Source organism: Callospermophilus lateralis, chromosome 14 (genome assembly GCF_048772815.1).
Source record: "Callospermophilus lateralis isolate mCalLat2 chromosome 14, mCalLat2.hap1, whole genome shotgun sequence".
Taxonomy (NCBI): Eukaryota; Metazoa; Chordata; class Mammalia; order Rodentia; family Sciuridae; genus Callospermophilus; species Callospermophilus lateralis.
In genome coordinates, this window is record NC_135318.1 from 28,349,025 (window position 1) to 28,368,883 (window position 19,859).

At 34.9% G+C, this 19,859-nt stretch overlaps 1 protein-coding gene and 1 pseudogene across 2 annotated transcripts in view; both read right to left on the minus strand.

The window, feature by feature from the left end:
* Positions 1-19,859, minus strand: part of Strn (striatin) — a 104,899-nt gene that overhangs the window by 74,975 nt on the left and 10,065 nt on the right. The gene's annotated exons all lie outside the window — the stretch shown is intronic.
* Positions 5,847-6,974, minus strand: LOC143380667 (ras GTPase-activating protein-binding protein 1 pseudogene; annotated as a pseudogene).

Below are 19,859 nucleotides of genomic sequence, written 5' to 3' on the forward strand. Positions count from 1 at the left end.
TTTAAAAAATTCTTCTACAATTCATTTATACATGAAAGGAAGTCCCTATTAAATTGTCCCATCCAGTGTGCTATGCTTCTAGATCTTCTGATTCTAGTCCACTCAAGAATCTCACTAACCTCCACTGGAAATACCCTCACAGACACACCCAAAATAATGTTTTACTGGGTTTCCAATTTTCATTCCATATATCATTATGCAGCTATCTCATATACAACTGTAAAAGCACCAATCCCTTTCCTACCTAGCATCAAATTTCTACTCTTCTCATATAAATACCCCCCTACCCCCGTGTATCCACAATGGGAACTGTGGTTTTGGGAATTTCAACTTTCAGTATTTCGAAATTCAGAAACTTAACCTTTGGGGTTTGCCATTTGGGGGACTTTAGATGTTCAGAACTGGTATCACTTAACTTAAGGGAGGAGACCTAAAGATAAACCAAACTCCATTAACATACTAATAAAATGCTTATACAACAGTATGTTTGAACTATTGAATAGGAAAATAATAATTTAACAAAAGGGGAATGTATTAATTTTTAGAAATAGAATGTATACTTAGAATACTCAGGAAATTAGAAAAATTTAAATACAATAATTTCGCAAAATAGCAGGACATAAAACCAGTTCATAAAACCAGCACCGTTCCTCTTTTCTACAGTTTAGATGGTCACCTTCCAAGAATAACAATGAAAGCAACATAAGGTAGCTCAATAATTATTATAGTTCTCTATTTTAAATGCAGTCTGTTAAGTACCTCACTAACAGAACCTTGGAAAACTCAATTTCAGGTATGATAGCCACGTATTTTGAGGCCTAAATTGTATAACAACCTATTTTTCAAAGCAGTGATGTAGAATACAGGATGGGAGTCTGCATGGGAATATAAAGATGGACACAAATTACAAGAATTTTCCATATATATTTAATACAATTCAAGCAAAGGAGATACAATTAAACTGGAAGACATGAGGTTTTGGGTCACTGCAAAGGTATATATTATCACAAGAATAGTTCATCAGGATTTTCTGTATTTCTTTGGCCCAATCCAAAACCAAATTTTTATCAGTGCATATTAATTATACAGAATAACAAGTTTCATTGTGGTATATTCACACATGTATATTCATAATTGCCCTTTCTTACCCACTCTCCCTTCAATCCTTCCCCCCCATGATGCCCTTTTTCTTAATAGGCTCCCTTCTACTTTATCTTTTTTCCCTCTAGATCACACATGACAATACATGTGATATTTGTCTGGAGTCTAGCTTATTTCTTATACCATGTTTTTCTCCAGTTCTATCCATTTGCCTACAGATCACGATTTCATTTTTCTCTATAATTGAATAATACTCCATTGTGTATATAGTCTCCCTTTTCTTTATTCATTCATCCATTAACAGGCACCTAGGCTGATAGCACATAACAGTTAATGTGATATGTGCTGCAATAAACATAGGTATGCAGGTATCCTTCAGGTATACACCAGGAGTAGTACAGTTAGATCATATGATATTTCCATTTTTAGGTTTTGAGGAAACTCCCCACTGATTACCACAGTGGCTGTACTAGTTTACACACTCCCATCAACGGTGTATAAGGATTCCTCTTCTCACAGATCCATACCAGCATTTATTTTTTGTTTTTGTGTTTGTACTGGGGATTGAACACAGGGGAACTTTACCATTGAGCTACATCCCCTGTCCTTTTTATTTATTTTGAGACTAGGACTCAGTAAGTTGCTGAGGCTGGCCTCAAATTTGTGATCCTTCTGCCTCAGCCTCTCACGTCACTGAGATTACAGGCATATGCTATAGTGTCCAGCTATTTTTTATATTCTTGATGCTAGCCATTCTGACTGGGGTAAGATGGAATCTTTTTTTTTTTTTTTAAGTTGTAGATAGACACAATGTCTATCTTTATTTATTTTTTTTATGTGGTGCTGAACATTTAAGTGCCTCATATATGCTAGGCAAGTGTTCTACCACTGGACCACAACCCCAGTCTGGAGATGGAATCTTCTTCTTGTTGTTGTTGTTTAAATATATATATTTTTAGTTGTAGGTGAACACAATACCTTTATTTTATTCTTATGTGGTGCTGAGAATCAAACCCAATGCCTAATGCATGCTAGGTGAGTGCTCTACCACTGAGCCACAACCCCAGCTCCCTCAAGATGAAACCTTAATGTAGTTTTGATTTGCATTTCCCTGACAGATATAGATGCACATTTTTTCATGTAATTATTGGACATTTGTACCTCTTTTGAGAAGTGTCTGTTCATTTGCCCATCCATTGATTGGGCTATTTGTTTTTTAGGTGCTAAGTTTTTTGAGTTCTTTATATATTTTGAGTTTTTTATATGGATATTAATCCTCTGTTGAAGGAGCTGGCAAAGATTTTCTTCCATTTTATAGGCTCTCTCTTCACTCTAATATCAATTTTTTTTATTAATTTGACTTCCCAGGTTCTCTACAGTAGTACTTGCTTATAGGTTATAAATATTCTAGTCACTAAAAGGGCAAAAACCCCATAAATATTAAAACTAGCATTTAATCTCTTATAAGCTTAGTTAATAAGACTCAATCCCCTCAGAATCTGAAATGCTTAAGACAAAATAATAAAATAATAGCTTTCAACCTCACAAAGCAAAAGACCAAACTGGAGGCAACGACAACTCTTCATTGCACATGTGGCCTGTCCACATTTCTCTATAATATCCTTTTCATATAATGCCATTTATTATCATTAGACACTTAAGATACTTTATAGTAGTGATGAATAACAAATGAATACACTGATATTAATTTCATCAAGGACAAAAAATATATTTAAAGAAAATATTAAAATTCTAGAATAGTACTGCCAATTCAACTCTCTATAATAATGGGAATGTGCTCTATTTATGTGGTACAATATGACAGCCACTAGCCACAGACGGCTACTGAGTATTTAAATTGTGACTAGTGAGACCCAGAAACTTAAGTATTATTTTTATTATTATTACTTTTGATGGTATTGGGACTGAACCCAAGGACTCACACATGCTAGGCAAGTAAGTGCTCTACCATTGAGCTACATCTCCAGCCTAGGAACTAAAATTTTTATTTTATATACTTTTGCTTAATTTAAACTTAAATAGCTTCAGAGAAATAAAGGAAGGGATCACTAATACTCTTGATTGGTAAAATTTAACAGATAGCATCATTGAAGTTAATGTTTAGATTCTGCCACAGCCTCTCAAGTCACTGAGATTACAGGCATATGCTACAGTGTCCAGCTATTTTTTATATTCTTGATGCTAGCCATTCTGACTGGGGTAACATGGAATCTTTTTTTTTTTTTTTTTTTTAGTTGTAGATAGACACAATATCTTTATTTATTTATTTTTATGTATTTTTTAAAAGTCCTTTGGGATAACTCACAGAACTTGATAGATTTATGACAAAACTGTTACAAAAATAGGAAATCCAAAGAATCCTAGGAAGTAAAAAATAATAGGAAAATTAACAGTGATGAAAGCAAATACATACTAGATTTTAAAACATGCTAGAACAGCCCCTTCCCAAAAACTTACCAAAAAAAAACATTAAAAAAAATTTTTTTAAAAAACAAACCCACAATATCAAGAGAGAATATTAAAAAAGACAAATGTCAAGTGATAACTACCTATTTCTGGAAGGTAGAAAACAGATTCAGAAAAAGTCATTACACTGGGCTTGGAGGCTCAGTTTACCAGAAAGGCTAAAATAGAGTTGCAAGTTCAAGCGTTGTGAGACACGTCTCAAAATAAAATGTAAAAAAGGTTGGGCATGTAGCTCAGTGGGAGAACTCCCCTGGGTTTCAATTCCCAGAAATAAAAAAGAAAAAAATTTTAAAATATTTATTTCTTTAGTTTTTAGGTGGACACAGTATCTTTATTTCACATTTATGTGGTGCTAAGAACCGAACCCAGTGCCTCACACACTCTAGGCAAGCGCGCTACCAATTGAGCTACATCAACAGCCCCACAAAAATTTTTAAAAAGGTCACTAACTCAGCAGCTCAGAAATCCAAGGGAGTTCCTAAAAGAAGCTAGTATATTTTCTCCAAAGTGCCTTAAAAGCTTAGAAGTTAGAAATATGAAATGCATAGATGAATCATGTATTTACAAGATTTAAAACTTTTATATGAAAGTACGTAAAGTAGTCTGATCTCCAAGGAACCTACCTCTCTACTCCTTGCCATTAAAGGACTATTAATTCTCCCTCTACGAGACATCAGACTTTGGTCTCTGAAGAAACTGAAAGGAACAAGCTCCACTTAACAGAGTCAGGTATGGTATAGGGCAAGAATGAGGCACCTCACCAAGAAATAAATAAATAAAAGGTTTTTGAGGGTGAGACCTATAACCTACTATCCACATAGATTCCAATAATACCTATTATATAAACTCCTTCTCCCAAGGAAAGTAATTGGAAAATATTTTTTCTGGAAAAGTGAATAAATCCAAAGAGGGGGCACTTAAACATGACTGATACTGAGGGCTCTCCCGGCAAAAAAGACAATTCACCTAAATCACACTGTCCAAGAGTGAAGACTTGAACATCCTTTAGGGAAGATTCCATGGCAATACACCAAAACTACAAATAGAGAGCTTTGTGTAACATTCTTAGTGTCATGCTTTTAAAAAACTGTTCACTTATTGAACCCCTTAGACACTTGAGAAAAGGTTCCACCCAATAAGAGAGACAAAAACAAAGATGACAAAACACCCACAACAGAGCATACAGACACAGAACAAAACTTCAAAAGATCTCTGATACCCTTAAAGAAAAAATAGCTAACATGACTGAGTGCTTTCTATGTACCAGGGACTTGACTTTTCTTTCTTTTTTTTTTTTAAGGGGGGGAGAGAGAGAGAGAGAGAATTTTTTTTTTAATATTTATTTTTTAGTATTTGGTGGACACAACATTTTGTTTATATGTGGTGCTGAGGATCAAACCCGGGCCGCACGCATGCCAGGCGAGCGTGCTACCACTTGAGCCACATCCCCAGCCCCCAGGGACTTTTCTAAGTGATGTACTGGTATTATTGCTCTTAATTTTCATACAGCTCTTTAAAAAAAAAGTCTATTGTTATCTTCATTGCTGAAATTAGAGATAATATCACATACACAAAGCAAAAGGATGTTAAGAAATGTTTAAAGATCAAAACACTGAAATTGAAATGATGACAATCAAAACAGGAGGAAAAAAACAAATCAAGATAAAATGAAGGATTCTCCTGAAAAATAGAACAAAAGGCAAAGAAAATGGCAAACAGATGGCAAATATTAAAATAAATAAATAAGCCTAATATCCAATTATAATCATTCCAGAAGGGGAGACCAAGGAAAATCAAAGAGGGGAATATGAAAGAAATAATGTTTAAAAGAATTCATAGAACTGAAGGACAGCCAGGATGGTAATTATCAAGAATACAAGTAATCAAAAATATTGGCAGGCATGTGGGGAGAAAGGTATACTAATATATTGCTGGTGGGACTGCAAATTGGCGCATGGAGATTTCTCAGAAAACTTGGAATAGAACCACATTTGACCTAGTAATCCCACTCCTCGGCATATACCCAAAGAACTTAAAATCAGCATGCTATAGTGATGTGGCCACATCAATGGTTACAGCAGCTCAATTCACAATAGCTATGCTACGGAACCGACCTACATGCCTTTAACAGATGAATGGATAAAGAAATTGTGGTATAAATATACAATTACTCAACCATAAAGAAGTATAAAATTATGGCATTTGTCGGTACGTGGATGGAACTGAAGACTATCATGCTAAGTGAAATGAGCCAATCCCTAAAAACCAAAGGCTGAATCTGCTCTATGGGTGCTAACACACAACAGGGGGTGGGGGAAACAACAGAAGTTCATTGGATTAGGCAAAGGGGAATGAAAGGAAGGGAATAGAATAAAATGAATTGGAATATTTATTCGTTGCTCTCCTACTCGTTGATCTCTCTGAGGCCTCTGTGGTGGAATCTGAGATTCAGGCTTAGACTCTGGACGGGGCTGTGAAGCTGGTACTTTAACTACATGAGGTGGTATTCCAGTAACAGGAACAGCTCCACTGGGAGGAAGGTTCTTACTGGTCACAGATGCCCAAGAAAATGTCCTCAAGTCTTCCTGTACTGTTTGAGCTATATCTGTAGGTGCTGGAGAAGAACTCTTCTGAGCATCCTCAGGAGCAGGTTCTTCTAATACCGGCTCAGACTTTTCCTCTTGGATTTCAGATACGGGTTCTTGCTCTGGTTCTGGTTCAGGATCAGGCTCTGGTTCAGCAACAGGCTCCTCTAAATGTTCTTCCAAGTCATTGCTGACAGTCTGATCATAGAAAGTTCCAGAATCATCAGGTACCACCTCAGGTGTCTGCTGTCTTTCTTCAGGCTCCTCTACTTCTTCCTCAGATTCCTCCTGAGGCTCAGTGACAAAGCCACCAAAGACCTCATCTTGGTATCTGAAGATATCATTATGAACATAGAATTTATTTGCAACAGAGCCCTCGGGGCAAGGACAAATGTTTGCATGAATCTCCGCAAAGCCTGGTTGTTGTTTGATAACAGACCCATCACCTGGACCACCACACCATCATTTAGAGTAGCATGAGCATCAACATGGTGAATCTTAGTGTGGCAGTTGGTGAAGTTTTGTGACATCACCTTCCTGTGAATTTCTTTCTGCCCATAGACTGCATCTGCTGGCTTTCCATTTGAATCCAATCCCCCATGAACATAGGAAGAGTTCTTTCCATAAAATCTATGTAGCATGTCTGGGGCCTGGTTCAGCAGTGTGTAATACTGTCTCACAAACTCCCGCCCGACCAGCAGGGGACTAGGCTTCTCCATAACCATTGCTTTGGTCAATTCAACCTGCGCGGCTGAGTGGGAGAGGAACAAGCTTTGCCCCACAGCACAGAAGGTGGCAGGAATCCCTGAATAAATATTCCTCCTCAGAGGGGACCCAGACCAATCCGTGAGGCTGGTGAGCAAGGTGATATTGAGCCCCGAAGAATTGTGAGACATCCTGATAGTCACCAACTCTTCATTGGCAACCTGCCTCATGAAGTGGACAAATCAGAACTTAAAGATTTCTTTCAAAATTATGGGAATGTGGTGGAGCTGCGCATAAACAGTGGTGGAAAATTGCCCAATTTTGGTTTTGTTGTATTCGATGATTCTGAGCCTGTTCAGAAAGTTCTTAGTAACAGACCAATCATGTTCAGAGGTGAAGTCCCACTGAATGTGGAAGAGAAGAAGACTGGAGCTGCTCGGGAAGGGGACCATCGAGATAACCGCCTGCGGGGACCTGGAGGCCCTTGAGGTGGGCTGGGCGGTGGAATGAGAGGCCCTCCCCGTGGAGGCATGGTGCAGAAACCAGGATTTGGAGTGGGAAGGGGGATTGCTCCACGGCAGTGAATTGCTCTTCACTGGTCTTCATGAAGCATAAAAACCCCAGCTTCTGCAGAATGGTGAATTTCTTCAACCAGCCTTTGTTATCTTGGAGTATGATGATCCTAGTCTTATAAACTGCTTAAGTTTGTACAATTTTACTTCTTTTTGTGTTAATGGTGTGTGCTCCTTCCCTTTTCCCTTCTCCTGGCCTTTTAGTCCTTCACTTCCAGTTTTGTGGAATGCTATTTTAAGAGTAACGAATTTTTAAAGAAGAAAAAAGACTGAATTTCCTTGCTTACTTTGCATATACAGACTGGAATTTTTTTTTTTAAACAGCCATTTCCCCAAAGGAATGTGTCTTGCTTATTACTGACATTTGGTATGTTTCATTCATTGGAATATTTCTTACTTATTTTCTAAGTGTTTCAAAACCTGTGAGGAATGCAGGATTTGATAAGCATTTTGGAGGCAGGAAAAATCCAAATTGTTTATTCTTTGAGAGTTACGACTACCTTCTGATGTGGAAAAATTGCCATTGGAAAATTTGACATTTGATTCTCCTTGATGTGGTTAAAAACTGAATAAAAGGTGTTAATAGAACTTTTTTCTTTTGATATGTGATCACAAAATAATTCTAAAACCTACTGTTTTTACCATTGAAATTTAAATTGTGAGATAGGTTTTAAATGTCTAGAATGCAATTAATAGGCTTTTCTTGAACTGTTAGATTCTTTTGAAGTAGAGTTTTTTCATGTTTCATTTGTATTTGTTTAAAAAAAAAAGAAAAAAAATCCCCCCAACCAAATAACAACCAGAACAAAAACTGTTGTGCCTTCTATTTATCTTTGATTCCAATCTTGGCAGTTGTTTAAAGAAAAATAATAAAAAAAAAAATTAGATTTGTTTTATTAGGTTCAGAGTATGTGGGGAATTGTAGAGTTCCTCTTTTCATCACCTTGTATGTCTTTTGTTAATATTTGTTATGCCTTATTCTAAAACTGAGTCTCAAACTGGAATGCCTTGGAGGACAGATACTTTTGTAGAGGTCGTTTGACCTAAATAGTTAAGCATTTGTATTAAGTTTTATTTTGATATCTAATCAGATTCTTAATCATAGCCCATAAGAAGGAATGTGACTTTAATATTGGACTTTGCTGATGTGTTTAGTGTCTGCAATTTTTTTCTTTAAATCATAGCCATATGGTAAATTTTCTATTTTGTTATGGTTCTCTTTTATTGATGGGCATGCAGTGGGTGTTTCTTGGAAATGGCCAATTTTTATTAAAATATTTCTGGAAGAAAATTTAAAAAAAAAATGAATTGGACATACTCTATACAACCATAAGAATGGAAAGTTATATTTCATATATGTATGTCAAAATACATTTTACTGTCATATATAACTAAAAAGAAAATAAATTTTAAAAAAAAGAACTGAAAGAAACAAATATACCACTATATAACACAATAAGTGAAAATTTTTAAATATATATTATCGTGAAATGTTAGATAAGAGATAAAAAGCTTCTAAAAGAGGAAAAATAAGACAAATATAAAGTCAAGAATCAGAATAATATTGAAACTGCCAAAAAAAAAATGTCAAGCAATGTATTCAGATTATATTCAACCTGAAATTTCATCAACTAATCATTTTCATATAGATTTCCAAATCTTATGTCCCAAATATCTTTTCTCAAGAGACTAACAATATTACTAAAATGAAGGGATAGGGCTGGTTCAGTGGCAGAGCACTTGCCTTACACTCATGGGTCAGCAGTGGCTTCGATCCTTAGCACCACATAAAAAATAAACAAAATAAAGATATTGTGTCCATGTATAACTAAAAAAAAATTTTTTTTAATTTTTTTAAATTAAGGGATAATCCAAAAAAGAAAACATGGGATGCAGGAAACAGGAGTTCTAAGAACAGAGAACGGCAAAAGGAAGTTCTAAGACAATGGCTGGGCCTAAATAGCAAGTAATCCACAACAGAGCATGGCAAGAAGCTTTAAGAATAAGATTACAGATTTAAAAGGGGAGTAGAGGGACTGAGGAATCATCTGTCAGGTTTGACTACATATAAATTTGTATTAAAAGGTTACTGAAGCATGTGAAAAGAATTAGTACAAGGTTAGAAGAAAACTAAACCATGAAAAACATTGATGTAGCCATTAACTCAAGAAAAAACAAAATTGGAAGTATAATATCATTGTTTCTTTTCCCATTTGGTTGGCCTAGAAGTGAGAAGTATTTGCATATGCTTACATAATAATGAAGATATTAATTTAAAATGTTGTAATCTAACTTTATTGAGAGCTCAGGGCTAGGATATGAAGCAAAGAACTGAAAGGAGATAATATAGCTAAGTTGATTCTGAAAAGTCATTCTTGGAATGCCTGTAATCCTACCAGCTAGGGAGGCTGAGGCAGGAGGATCACAAATTCAAAGCCAGTCTCAGCAACTACGCAAGATCCTCTCTAAATAAATTAAAGGGAAGGGGGGTAAATAGGGGATATAGCTCGGTGGTTAAGTACCCCTGATACAAAAAAAAAAAAAAAAAAAAGTCATACTTGGAAGCAGGAAATGGACATGAGGAAACAGCGATTTCATCATAAGTCTTTAAGAACTATTTACCTTTAATTGTGTACATGTATTATTCTGATAAAACTTTTAAAATATACTTGATAATGTATCAACTGTAAATACAGCATGGTACTGGGGGATTCCATTTAAAGTGATTAGTGAACTATTAACTTCTTTGGAATATAAACTGTCTATTATTTACTTCTTGATCCTTACTGAATAACAAAGTTTCTAGTATAAAATCATTACTCATTAAGTATCTCATAAAGAGAATACGAGTTAATAGAATGAAAATTTCAAAAACTGATTAAATAAATTGAACCCCACTCAAATTCTAACCTATATACTGCAATAAAATCTGCCAATTCATTTACTGAATGCCTATTGTACAGCAACACTATACTAAGCTACTATAGGCATGGTCCAATTTCTCTAAATACTGGTTTGTTTAAGTTCTTTTTACCACTTATTTGGAAACAGCAAAAGCCTTGATGACTACTGAAGAAATAAAGATTATAATTTGAGTTAAAATACATGTAATATCTGGGGATGTAGCTCAGTGGTAGAGCACTTGTCTACCATCTATAAGGTCCTGGATTTGATCCACAGCAAAGCAGGAAGATACATGCTGACATACTCAAATAGAAGACATTTTACATAATAAACTACTTAGCAATAAATGGCAAAAGACTGATTAAAAGTCATAAGAATATAAAGAAACTATACCAGTACATAGAGAACTGTAATTAGTAATAAAAAATACAAATTACCACATTTTAAATATTAACAACAGGTGAAGTTGAGTAAAGAATTTCTGTACTCTTCTTGAAACTTTCCAGTAAGTCTGAATTTTTTTGTTGTTAAAAGAAGTAAATTAAAATGATAAAACCCAACCGATGTGATTCTGCAATCTTTGTAATGTTTTGAATAACCAATAAAAAAAATAAAAAATAAAAAAATAAAAAAAAAATTAAAAAAAAAATAAATAAAATGATAAAACCCAATTCACAGGCAGATGAATTACAGACATATTTATCTATTGTTGGAACAATGCAAAATTCAACCTCAACTGCAAAAAGGAACTATAAAGCTATGCACATAACTTACAATATTGTAATTTTGCTTTGGAAAACAAGAGAAAATGGGTTGCTTTCTTCAGATCCCCATCATACTCAATACACAAAAATGTAATATGCAAAACTATTCAAAGACATGTTCTATTTTTATCTTTTAAATTGTTTCCTTCTAATTTCCCCTTCAATCATTTATCTACATGAATAGAATTATGGTGCAAAATGTTATAACTTTTTCTGTGCAAACATTTTCTATGTTATGACTGCTTTTATACCATTATTTTTTATTGATTATATTATAGGTTTTCAAGTAGATTCGTCATAACTTACTTAACCATTCACTATTCAACATACACACTCCCAAGCTCCGTCTACCTTGCAGCTTCCCACCACAGACTCTGGAAATCCAAATGCTTGCTTTTTTAGATTTCTAATTTGGCCAGACATGACTATGTGACCCCGAGATATAGCAAAACCTCCTCTGGGGACAAGGAGAAAGCACTTCTGGGAAAGGTTATCATTCACTAAAAAAGAAGACCCACCCCCAAAATAACCCAAAGAAACTTTGTTGCTGATTTTCATGGTTGTCTTGATATCTGTGGATATACCAAACTTGGGACCATAATAAAACAAGAAGGATAATAATACACTGGGGATGAAGACTCACAGATAAGGATAGAAAAAAATAGTTTTTAATTTGTGTGGGTGTTTAGTGCTGGGGATTAAACTCAGGGCCTTGTCCACACTAAGCACATGCTTGACCCCTAAGCTATAACTCTAGCCCCTAAAACCAGTTTATGTCATCACTGTGTCATTGTATAAGCCCTCCACTACCTGTTTTTTTCTAATGTGAGAAAAATATTTGTTAATTCACTATTAATAGGGCTTATCTGCAGCCAAAAGCATTCTTGGTTAATATTCATTCCATTCTAGTTGAGATTTAGATTGTAATTTTTCACTATTCTAAAATAATTTGCCAACAACACTCTTCAAGCATGTAGACTGTGTGTGTGTGTGCGCGCGCGCGCGCGTGTGTGTGTGTGTGTGTGTGTGTGTGAGAGAGAGAGAGAGAGAGAGAGAGAGAGAGAGAAACTAGGAATCAAACCTAAGGGCACTCTTCCACTGAGCTACATGCCTAACCCTATGAATGTATGTATGTATGTATGTATGTATGTATTTATTTATTTATTTATTTATTTATTTATTTAAATTTTGAGACAGAATCTTCCTAAATTGTCCAGGCTAGCTTTGAACTTGTGATCCTCCCATCTCAACCTCCCCAGTAGTTGTAATTGCTTGTGTGAACCACCACATCCAGCTATTCATATAGACTTTTAATACAATTTTTTCTTAACTTTCCTGAGTTAGAATACCACAAGTGAGATTAACAGATGACTACACGACTATTTCATGTCTTGAAATAGACCAACACGTATGAAAGTAAAGTTCTAGAACATACCTTACCCAGCATTAGGTTAGTTATTATTATTATTTTTTAATTACTAGAGAGAAAAGGTACCTCACTGCCTTAATGTATATTTCTTTTGTAGCAATCAATACTATTTTGACTTTTTTTTTTTTTTTTTGTGGTGCTGGGGATCAAACCCAGGCCTTGTGCATGCAAGGCAAGCACTCCACCAACTGAGCTATATCCCCAGCCCTGACATGTTTGTTTATTAATAACCTACAAAAAAAAATTCAAATGTTCAAAAAATAGATAGTTTGGTGAAGTATAATTCAATTGTTTTAAAAGATTCTTATTAGTCATTAAATTATAACATAAAACGGGGGGACAATAACCAAACTTTACATAAGCATATAATGTAAAAAATGAAGAGATCCACTCCTACATCCCATCACACTTCCCACAGGTAAGCAATGTGAACAGTCACTGAATTACCTTCTGTATTTTACTGTACAAGCAAACAAAAACATAAGGAAAAAAATAACATGTTTTGGTAATATAATTATTTAAAATGAGTGCAGGGATTACAATTATACTTATGTAAATAAGTATACAAAATAAATAAAAGCTAAGAGCTTTATGTCAAGCTCTTACCATGTACCACTGAGAGTAAGTTAATATAATATTTATTAACTTCACTGTCAAACAAAAAACACAAAATAGTTAAAATAACTGCACATAAACTCATTATATTTAAAAAAGAAAAAAAACAGATACACTAACAGAGTTGAAAATATATAGTAAAGCCAGCCTCAGCAAGGGTGAGGTGCTGAGCAACTCAGACCATGTCTCTAAAAAAAAATACAAAAAAAGGCTGGCTATGTGGCTCAGTGGTTGAGTGCTTCTGAGTTCAATCCCTGGTACCAAAAAAGACAAGACAAAAAAAAAAACTAGGACTTGTTTCATCATATATAAATAATGTATAAAAGGGTAATAGGGATACAGTGAAAAGAATCTGTAGAGAAAGAGGGTACGACTGAGATGTAAACTATGTGCTGCTGATTCTACCATCAAAGTGGACACCCTTTGTATGCAGGAAATATGATCACAGTTCCAAAAAAGCTTTCAGGATATTTGGTAATCTCAGTGTTCATATAAATACTAACATTTCCAAAAATAATTAAAGTAGCTACAAATTATATGTTTTTATTAATATGAGTCAGATCTAGAAAATACACCTTTTTAAAATTAAATCCATTAAATAAAACAATACCTCTTATTTTAATTAATTTTCCCAATGACCTTATCTTAACCTGCTTGACAAGTATCAGATTTATCTAGTTTTAATAAATGAAAGTATTCTGTTTTCTGTTAAAACTATAATACAAACTTGAAAAATTACCAAATATATAGAACAAAATGTAATTAAAGATAGAAGATGATCTTAGAAAATGGATAAATGGACATTTCTTGCTTTAAATGGAATTCAAATAATAAGGAGGAGCAATTTAACAGAGGAAACCTAAAGGGCTAATAAACTTACAAAGACATACTTAAACTCAGTTAATAATATGAGAAATGCAAATTTAAAATGTAGGAGATATAACTTTACATTTAAAGCATCAAGAAGTAGAGTTAGATTATGCCAAGTATTAACAATATGGAATTCACTCATTAAAGGGAATGTAGACCATAGCATCCACTCTGGAATGCTGCACTTAAAGGCAAAGTTTACATATATTCAACAAACCAGCAATTCCACTATTGATTAACATGCCAAAGAAATGCCCAGTTAAAAGTAATGGACTTAACGTAAAGAAAACATCACAGCTGGATCTTACAGAAAATGATACAATTTTGTTTTTGCAAATAAAAAAACACACATATTTAGGAAAAACAGCAATATTTCACAAAGATATACTTTTAAAAATATAAGAGAAAAGTTGAGATAAAAATAGATGTTAAAAAAAAAAAAAAACAGAAGGGTTGTGTATAGACCAAAAATGATGATGTATCATAAACTGAAAATATGAGAATTCAACACTCTGCACCTGACTTCAAAGTAAGATTATCAAAAATAATCAGTTTATTTAATCAGAAGCAAAAATCCTAAATAAAATATTAACAAATCATATATAGCAGTATATCAAAAAGAATACAACCACAGGGCTAGGCATGATGGTCCACACCTGTAATACCAAGGGCTCACCTATAATTCCAGCAACTCAAGAGGCTGAGGCAGGAGGATCACAAATTCAAGGTCAGCCTCAGCAACTAAGTGAGACCTGTCTCAAAATAAAAAAATAAAAGAAGCTGGGGTGTAGCTCAGTAGTTAAGCACCTCTAGCTAGGTTCAATCCTCAGTACCGTACCAAAAAAAAAAAAAGAACCACAGGACCAATTTATTTTGTTAGCAAGTTAAAGGAGAAAAAAACAACAGATTATTTTAGTAAATTTAAGAAATAATAATTAATAAAATTCAACATCTATTACTTTTAATACCCATTGTTCTTTAGTACAGAAAGTACTGATGCAGGAGTTAGAGATCATTACTCTTTGTTTTCTAATCTATGCAACCTTACTAGAGTTACTAAATCTTTCTAAGCAACCATCTTCTATAAAATGAAAGAGTTTAACATTCTGAGATTACATGGAACTAAAGATAGTACATGGAAATCAATAATGATCTGAAGATCATGAGTATTTTTTAAAGATTTATGTTTGTATTCCGCTTGCATTCTTTTCACAGATTAATGGCATACAATTAAATTAATGTCTCTCAAGACAGAATTACTTTAATTTTAATTTCTTTTTCTTTCTTTCTTTACTTTAACAACTAATTTCTCTCTCTTCCTCACTCTCACTCTCTTTCGTACTGGGGATTGAACCCAGGGCCTGTGCATGAGCACTCTGTCACCGACCTCATCACATCCCTTTTTAAAATACTTTATTTTTTAAGACAGGGTCTTCCTAAATCACCAGACTTACCTTGAACTTGGAATCTTTCTGCATTGGCCTCCTGAGTTACTGAGATTACAGATGTGCAACACTATGACTGGCTAATTTTTAATTTGTTATTGAATGAAAGACAAAAGCTACCTCTCAAAAGATTTCCTCATCCTCCAGAATGATCATCTTCTTCTCTATAGTTAACAGTGTATTTTGGTCAGCAGCAAGGTGTTACTATTTTTGTTTTCCCTCTGTAAATTGGGACTCAATTTTAAAATATCATTATTTTAAAATTTTTATTATTTAAATCTGTATGTATGGGGTACCATGTAGTGTTTTGTTGTATGTATACACTGTGCAATCACATTATTAAGAATATATAATGTAATTTTTTTAAGTTTCAGAGTAATTTGTGAAGCTCCAAGATTTGTTTATGTTATAGACTGCCATATCCCCAATGCTTAGAGTAGCCACATGCTTGCAGCAGATGCTCAACTAATCTTTGTTAAAATAACTAAAGGGATTTATAAAAAGCAAGTACAGTATAAGGCAGCACACACTCTTAAGTGCCAAATAACAAAACAAATATTTTTTTAAAGAACAATAACTAAAAGATAAGAGTAAAAGTCTTAATGTTAAAATGAGAGTTCAGCTAAAACTTAATCAGGGTTATATAAATTTGAAAGAGAAATACAAACTACAAGGTAGCAAGGCCCCTTTTATTTTTTACTTTGAGAGAGGACCTTGCTAAATTGCTTAGGGCCTTGCTAAATTGCTGAGGCTATCTTTGAACTTGTGATCCTCTTGCCAGTGGCCTCCCAAATCACTGAGATTACAACCACACCCAGCCCTAAATCTTAATTTTGTTGATGAAAAGAAACAGGATCAGAAGTTAAATTTTCCATTCTTAACTCTGGGTAACTGAGAATTTCTATTACCTATTTAAAGAAGCAGAATTCATAGATGCTCATAGTGGCACGCCCCTATAATCCCAGTTACTCAGGTGGCTGAGGCAGAAGGATTGCAAGTTTGAGGGCAGCCTGGCAACTTTTAGACTCTGTCTCAAAAACTAAAACTGGGCTAGGAATGAGCTCCATTGTATAGTACCCCTGGGTTTGATCCCTAGGACCCAGGGAAGGGGGGATAAAGAAACAGATTTCAAAAAAGTTTAAATATCACCATATAGTGTGATGTAACATATAAACAAAGTTAGAAAAGTAATTGCATGGTACTCATAACCACATATTTTATTTAATGAGATTTATCTTCAAAGACTAAAATATTCAATTAGTTATTTAGAAGGAATAAGAAACTTGTGTAAAATCTGAAAGCATGGGCTGCTGACTATAAAGACCTTTCAGGACATGATGCCAAAGGCATTTCCTGGCAGTCAGTTCAACATACAAAAAGGAGTGTGAGAGATAACACTTACTCACAACTACCAAAACTCAAGTGCAATTTGCTTACCTGGCATCCAGCAGCAATTATGAAGCCAGTGGTGTCCCTGAAAGGAACTCACCTCTTCCCAATGGAAGGCAAAAAGAAGAACTAGTTATTAGGAAAGGGACAAACATAAAGTTGCCCTAATACCAATATATATTGTGCATTCACTACAATTATGACAACACTGTCAAAATCAAAGATGTCTGAGACACAGGACCTGCCCTTAAGAACATGATTTTGCTGGGAGAAAGAATACACATACACACATATTTTTTAATAAGTATTCAGTAACAATGTAAGCTAATATGAGTCATTCAATTAAGAACTATTTATTAAGCAGCTATTACATGCTAGTCACTCTGCTATACCTTAGAGAAATAAAAACGCCCTTCAATGACTCAGTCTATTGAGGAAACAAATATACAAAGTATGAGATAAGGTGGTATACCAAAAACACAGTCCATGTTCTCATCTATTAATCCCCTCTGTTAATCAATCCTAGGAATCAGCCAGCATTCTCTGGTCGCTTTGTAAAAACACTGCCCAAAGCCCAGAGTATATAAAATATTCACAGCTGGTAGGTCATTCTTTTGTAGTTCATCCTTACACTTCAATTTCCACAGTAGAGTTGTATAAGATCACTTAGGGTCAACTGGAGGTCTGGGGATTTTGCTCAATAGAAGAATGCTTGTCTAATATATCAAGGCCCTGGGCTCAATCCCAGCACCTCAAAAAAAAGGCGGGGTAGGGGATGGGGAGATGTAAACTGGTTTTCCTCCCACAACTTTTATGCTAGTATGCCAGAAATGCTTGGTTGAATCCCCAGCACAAAAAAGAAAAAAAAAAGGGGGGGGGGGGCTGTGGTTGTGGTTCAGGGATAGAACACTCATCTCTAGCACATGCAAGGCCCTGGGTTCGATCCTCAGTACAACATAAAAATAAATAAAATCAAGGTATTGTGTCCAACTACAACTAAAAAATAAAATAAAAAGTTTTAAAAAAGGAATAAAGAATGCTTTGGAAAGACTGGACGGTAAAGAAGACCCACTAAAAATAATGCTGTAAAACTAGATGTGGGAGTAACGACTGTATGAGGAAGAAAGGTCATAAAAACACTAGGAGTGTTCATTCAATGTGCTTTACTAAAGAGAAACCAAAACCAGAAATCATAAACAATATGCTATAATTGTGGGTTATCCAAGAATGACAACACAGAACTCTAATCAGTGTTCTAAAAAAGAAAAAAAAAAAAAAAGTGAAGGGTGGGTAAACTTGGCCTTACTCTGGCAAATGACAATACACTTTTTTTTTTCACTGAAAAATGTTTTCAGCTGGGCAGGCCAGGTGTCACAGGCTTGTAATCCCAGTGGCTTGGGAGGGGCTATGGCAGGTGGATCGAAAGTTCAAAACCAGCCTCAGCAATTTAGCAAGGCTCTAAGCAACTCAGTAACCCTGTCTCTAAATAAAATATAAAAAATATTTAGGGCTGGTGATATGGCTCAGTGGTTAAGTGACCCTGGGGTTCACCAAAAAAAAAAAAAAAAAAAAAAAAAGTACCAAGAAAAAAGAAAAATGTTTTCACAGAAGTAATCATTTGTTTTCATTTAAAAAAAAATTATACACATATATTTTTAACTTAAATTATTCAAGGTATTACTTTAACCATCTTTTCTGATTAAATGATCACCCACCAGTACGAAAGTGTTGGATAACAATATTTCTACCTTATATACATATTCAAGCTGTTAGGGAAGCATGAAGGTTTCTTGCTTCTGGTAGTCAGACAGGTTTTCCAGAGAAAGTAAACTGAATCTCAAAAGATGATTAGAAATTTAGCAGGCAGACAAGAGGAGAAAACATTCCAGCTCTTTACACTGACCTTGAAACATAAGAGAATGAATAAAGCCAAAATATTTCCTTTTACTTACCAGGCCCAAATCCATGATTCAAGATTCAACCTTTTCTTTTTTCCTCTCTCCCTTTTGGTACTAGGAATTGAACCAAGGGGTGCTCTAGCACTGAGCCACATCCCCAGCCCTTTTTATTTTGAGAAATGGTCTCATTAAGTTGCTTAAGGCCTTGCTAAATTGCTAAGGCTGGACTTGAATTTGACATCCTCCTGCCTCAGCCTCCTGAGTCTCTGGGATTACAGGCATGTACCACTGCACTCAGCCGATTCAATTTATTTATCCTTTCTCTTTAAATTCCATGTCTATGAATTAGGGAATGAACAATACCTACCATATACAGTTTTACAAAGATGAACATGGATTATACATGTGAAGTGCTGAGTACTGTACTTGATACAAGGTAAGAGCTCAATAATAAAAGTATTATTGTTTTTGAAGGGAAAAGAAAAAACGAAAGAGGAAATAAAGTACTGGGTTGAATTACTGGACTATGGATACCATCTTCCCTGACTGACTCTACTACTCTTTCAAGTTCAGTAAGTGTGCTGACCCAGATCTGTAGGCACCTCCCTATTCCCTCCTTTCAGTTTTATAGGAACCCACATTCCTCAGGAGCAGGTTTGGGTTGTGCCTATTATTTAAGCTCCTTTGCTCACTGCTTAACCTTCTCATTTAGGAAGTATAAATTGAGAGCAAGTCCCAGACTGAGCAGTAATTTTCCATCAAGTAGAATTGGTAACACCCTTGTGGAATTTGACGACATATTTATTTCTCCTAAGTGGATATACTGGTATTGAATTCAATTTCTGTCATATGCAAATGAGTGCTAATGGAACTTGTGTGATCAGAAATGAAACACTCCCCCCCTTTCTTTTGAAGAACCTCTCTATTGCAGTTATGCCAAGAACCTATTTGCCACACCCAAAATACCTCTTCCACCCAACCTCCTTCAATACTTCCCAAAACTCATCTTAATTTCGGGGCTCCTACACCCTTTTCTCTCCACCTCATCTCCAAAACAAAACCCCATCTTTTTTCCTTTGGCCTACTGCTTTCAGT